The following is a 5163-nucleotide window of genomic DNA, read 5'->3' as shown; positions in this document are numbered from 1 at the left end:
AAAGAAGGCTCTTGGTCATGATGGAGGCAGTTCAGTGATGGGCTTATGGCCTCTTCCTGGTGAGATGAGCCATACATATGGATTGTAGGTATAACCTACGCAACCTATGCACAGACAGACTTCAAAGTAAAGGAGATAATTAAAGAGCAAACAGGGAGAAATACAATGCTTTAGAAATAGTTTAGTTGAGTGAGTACACCAAGGATACAAGCTCTAGGGCTGATAGAGAAAGGCAGCACAGGAATGGTGACTGTCATAAGGGACTTCCTCTGACCGGGCTCTTCCTCTCTAGTCTTGGTGAGAGTGTCAGGCTCAGTCTGACATTTTCCCCTCAAAGTAATAGCCTCACCTGTTTCTTCTGTTGCATCATATTTATTTATATTTGTCAACACCATGTGGGCACTCAGAAGAGACAGCTCACTGTGACACCTTCTAAAGCACAGCTGGGACACATGTCCTTGTCAAACTCACAGTCATGCAGGTACTGTAACCACTGGTGGCACCAGGTCATTGGCAGTCCCATTGGCTTTCAGTACCAAGGGGTCCAGGCCCAGGATGTGGGTGGGTCCTGCTTGCATCTGCAACGCACCTGCCCAACTGGTCAATGTCCCCAGAGAATTAAGAGGATTCCTCCAAGCCCTGAACCCAACACTCAGCTGGGACTCCTAAAAATACACTCCCGGCCTGCAGAAAGCTTCAGTCCTGAGGGCCTGGTCAGAAAGCACTGCTTTTAGGTCGCCTGCCTTGTCATTTGCAGCCATTTAGTTTTACATGGAAGAGAAAGCGCCAGGTGGGGACAGAGCCCACCCTAGTGGTAGGGAAGGGAGCCTAGCAAGTGGTCGCCCCCAGCTAGCGGGGGCAGAACCATGGCAGGAGCTGCAGCACCCCAACTCTGGTCAGGGTTCTCTCTTTGTCCCTAACCTGCCCTAGGCTCGCAGTCTCCTGTGGCTTATGACATAGAACTCGCCACTCAAAATCAAACATCATTTCTTTCTGCAGGGTACTGTGGGCCAGGAAAGCAAACCATTTCCACGTGTGCTTGGGATCACCATATCTGGGACCTTTTCAAGGACTCGAAGCCCGAGGTGAGTGCGCATTGAGTGTACGCGTGTGCGCGGGTGCATATACCCCAGCGCACACTAGGCTCTGGCCCACACGCAAGCCCAGGGCTCATGGGGGAGGCCGGGCGCCTCGGGGGGCCAGGCTCAGCCAGCGTGCACAATGGGCTGCTCTCTGGGGCTGGCGCGTGGCCGAGCCTGGGGGCCGGGGGTCGGCTGCTTTGGAGAAGTCCCTCATTGTTGGCGAGGCGAGGCGCTCGCCGCCTGCAGCGAGCGGGCTGCAGTCTATTCACCGGCAGCCTGGCGTCCTGCGCCACTGCTGGCTGCGTGTCTCCCCCGCGCACCTGCCCGCGCCCCCACCCTCCGCCCGCCATCTGTCGTCTGAGCGCCATTGTCAGCGTCGCGCCTGGCGTCCTGGACGACACCCAAGGGGACGCGGGGCCTGGGCCGGCGAGAGGCAAACAAGGAGGGCTTATTCCAGCGGCGTTTGTTGGTGACCTTGAGCAACAAACATAGTGAGGCTCCGGGGCGTCCGCCCTCTCCAATGCTCAAGCTTGTGATGCAGTTTTCTCTTTGGGGGCCTTTCTTGGACCCCAGAGCAGTGAGTCCGCAGTCTAAGCCAGATCCTCCTGCTTAGGTTCCCTGGGATGCCACCCTCGCCTGAAGGAGTCCTGGGGCAGATTGCGCTGCACCCCTTGAGGAGAGCCCCAGGGGGGCGTTTCAAATGCAGATGGGGGCTTTGTCGGCCTGCGCGTCTGATCCTCCAGGTTTGATCCCCACTGTCCGCTGCTATTAGGATTCTGGGTTGAAAGAACAGCTTCTTTTCTGCACCACCAAATGCAGCCTTTCAAGTCCCCCAGCCTGCCCGCCCCTCCCCCACCCCGCCACAATCTTACTTTACACCCCCTTCTTTTTATTATCTCATCCTCTTACTGTTAGTGGAGAATTCAAATGTCTTACCGTAGCCTGATCAAAAAGAACGCACACAACCAAAACAAAACAAAGCTGTGGGCCCTGGGGATGGTGAAATTTCCTTTTGAAACTATAACTTGTCCTCTCGCTCCTGTACATCTCCACACACCAGTTTAGGAATCTAACACTCCCCTGCCTCCCCCCACCACCACAGGTACGACAAGCAGGTTACCCTCTCCTTAGACTGGGAAAAGAAGCCCAAGAGACAGGAGGAGTTATCACAGCTGTGCGCTTTGCTTATCGAACCGTGTAGGACAAAGGGGACCCACACCCAAGGTGGACTCTGTTACTAACAGGAACTTGCGAGTGAAGAGAGAAATCAAGGCTCAAGCAGGGATACTGAAAGCTAATTTCTACAGGCTGATGCCTCCCTGAGGCAGTAGCCCCCCAACTGCTCCTCCCTCGCTTTCCCTCTTCCTTTTTATTTTTATTTTTTTACCTGAAGATTGTACCTAGGGACTTTACATCATGCTCCATCTTCAACCATATTGATTGATTGATTGATTGATTGATTGTCTTTTTGAGACAGGGTCTGAACTATGCAGCTCAGGTTAGCCTTGAGCGCACTTTGTAACCCAGCTAGGCTCGAACTCCCAACAATCCTCCTGCCTCAACCTCCCAAGTGCTAGGATTATTGGCATGCACCACCGTGCCCAGTGCCCTTTTTATGTTTAAAAACAAGGTCTCACTAAGTCACTGTTTGCCCAGGCCAAACTTGAATTTACTATCTCCTGCCTCGGCCTCTCAGAGTGCTGGCATTATAGGTGTGTCCCACTACATCTGGCTCTTTCTCCTCTGTATTTGGCTGCTAAGAGAGGGGAGTGCTAGCACCACAGAGGTTCCACCCTGCATCCCCTAAACCTACTTGCACAGACCAGACTGACTCCCGGGCGGTCTGAGGTCTTCCCTTCTAGAACTTTGGCCCTGGGAGTGAGAACTTGGACCTAGAACTCAGAACTGAGAATGCAGAAGCCTGGAGCCCCCACAAATCTCCCTCTTGGGCAGGACAGAAGGGGAAACAAATACACCTCAGAAAGCTTATTGTGTGTGAAGGTATGAAAAACTATTTTGAAGAAAACAAGAGACATTATGGTAGCCATTGTTGATTTCCTGCTTTTTCTGAAATCCTGTGTTATTGCATTGTTTTACTGTGCTCTGCTTTATTCTTTTTTTTTTTTTTTGCTTTGTTCTGTTTTATTCTCTTTAAAACAAAAAATTTAAAAAAATATATTTTTAAATACACCTTGGAATCTCTTCTCCTCCTCATTTCACAGATTGAGTTTTCACTAAGTGTATTACTCCTGGGGTGTGTGGGTTTAAGTGTTTGTGCACACAGATAACACATACACCTGACACAGAATTCAGAAGGAATACAAGCAGCCATTCAGGGAGCAAAAAGCCTCCCTCCAGCCCTGTTGCAAAAATGGCAATGTTTGCAATGTTTGCTTTTCTACTCCTGGGTAGCCCTGAAAAGGCCTCTGCTTCTGCCTCTGTCTCTAAGTTCCTGTCTCGCCTCCATCTGTGGAGTTCCAAGATACTCTTTCTCTTCCAACCTGGTCTGTCTCCTCAACGAAACCAGGATAAGAAAATCTACTACTATGGCTTCAGGAACAAATAAGAAAGTGCTCCGAGGGGCTGAGCACAGTTACATTGCCCCTTTTGGAGACAAAGCTCCATTCTCATTCCCCTCACCTCTTCTAGTAAAGTCTAAGGAGTTTGGAGGGGAAGATCCTAGATGAGGAAAAGAAAGGTTTGGCAGGTGACAGATGACCACTGTCACAAAGTAGAGGGACATGGAGTTAAGGAGGAAACATGTGGAGGGGCTGGGGGTTTAGCTCAGCGGCATAAGCGCCTGCCTTGAAAGCAGGCAGTTGTGAGTTCGATCCCCGGTACCCATAAAAAGGAAAAAGACAAAAAAAAATAAAGGAGGAAACATGTGGCTAAGGGAGGGGGAGATGAGGCAGGCTATGCTGATGACAAACAGCCAAAACGCATGCACACTAAGAACATCGTTCCTGTCCTGCACTTGCAAGCTATTTGCAGCCACAGCCTGAAGAAGGCTGGGAGAAGGCTAGGGCCATTTTGTGGCACATGTCTTTTTCATAAACTGGTCTAAATGAGGGCCCTATTCCCTTAGGAAAGTTTCTGGCAATGGCAGAGCACACTGTATAAGCACAGTATCTGCCAAGCTTCTATTGGTCAAAGGAGTCACAATGTTGAAGGGGTAGTGTTTACCGGCCATGAATTACCGGAGAGTAAAGAATTGGGAAAGGTATTTCAATCTCTTCTGCTTATATTCTCTTCTACATCCTTTTATTTATTTATTTATTTATTTATTTATTTTTGTCATTTTCCTTTTTATAGGTACTGGGGATCGAACTCACGACTGCCCGCTTGCAAGGCAGGCCCTTATGCCTGCTGAGCTAAATCTCCAGCCCCTTCTTCTACATCCTTAAAAGCCACTGCTGCAGCTTGGATCTTGACTGTCCCTCAAAGCCACACGTGCAAAGGCTTGGTTCCCAGGGTGGGCCCATGGGAAGTGGAGGAACTGGAGAGATGTGACCTAAAGGAAGGTCATGAGAACAATGCAGTATGACCGTGAAGGGCATTGTGGAACCCAGGCCCTTCTCTTACTCTTTTTTGGTTCCTGATGCTGATGTGAGCAGTGTAGCTCTGCCATGCACTGCTGGCACAATGTGCCTCCTCATGACCTGCCTAACAACCCAAGCATGGACTGGGTCCTCTAAAACTGTGAGTCCAAATAAACCCTTTCACCTTATCAGTTAATTACCTCAGGTATTTTGTTAACAGTGGTAGAAAACTGGCTAATACAACTGAGTGTGTGCTAAGGATTGCCTACCTTATATTAGAGTACCTTGTGGCCTAGATTCTGAATATCCCCATGTTCCTACCACCTCCACACCCCATATCTCCAAGCGTTTATCTCAGACACCTCTCCAGATAGAAGTCTTGGTTCTCTGTCCCTACCCCAAGCCTAGTTTCAGCATTGGTCTCTCCTAACTTCTTGTTCAAAACAGAAGGAGAGTTCTCTGTTTACCCCACCCCCACCCCACCACCACATTCAGCCCATCAACGTGATGCCTCACCCCAGACCAAGCTGGGTAATGGCCAT

At 50.0% G+C, this 5163-nt stretch overlaps 1 long non-coding RNA gene across 1 annotated transcript; it reads left to right on the top strand.

Moving 5' to 3' along the window:
• The first annotated feature begins 823 nt into the window (after positions 1–823).
• On the top strand, positions 824–4791 carry LOC134475890 (uncharacterized). The gene is made up of 3 exons (XR_010047218.1): positions 824–895; positions 1000–1085; positions 4395–4791. It is a non-coding gene; the product is annotated as an uncharacterized LOC134475890 (long non-coding RNA).
• The last annotated feature ends 372 nt before the right edge of the window (positions 4792–5163 follow it).

This window comes from Cavia porcellus, unplaced genomic scaffold (genome assembly GCF_034190915.1).
Source record: "Cavia porcellus strain 051 isolate PalLab524CR breed Dunkin Hartley unplaced genomic scaffold, mCavPor4.1 scaffold_5, whole genome shotgun sequence".
In the NCBI taxonomy this organism is placed as follows: Eukaryota; Metazoa; Chordata; class Mammalia; order Rodentia; family Caviidae; genus Cavia; species Cavia porcellus.
The sequence above is the reverse complement of the archived record's forward strand: the minus strand, read 5'-3'. Positions and strand labels throughout refer to the sequence as shown.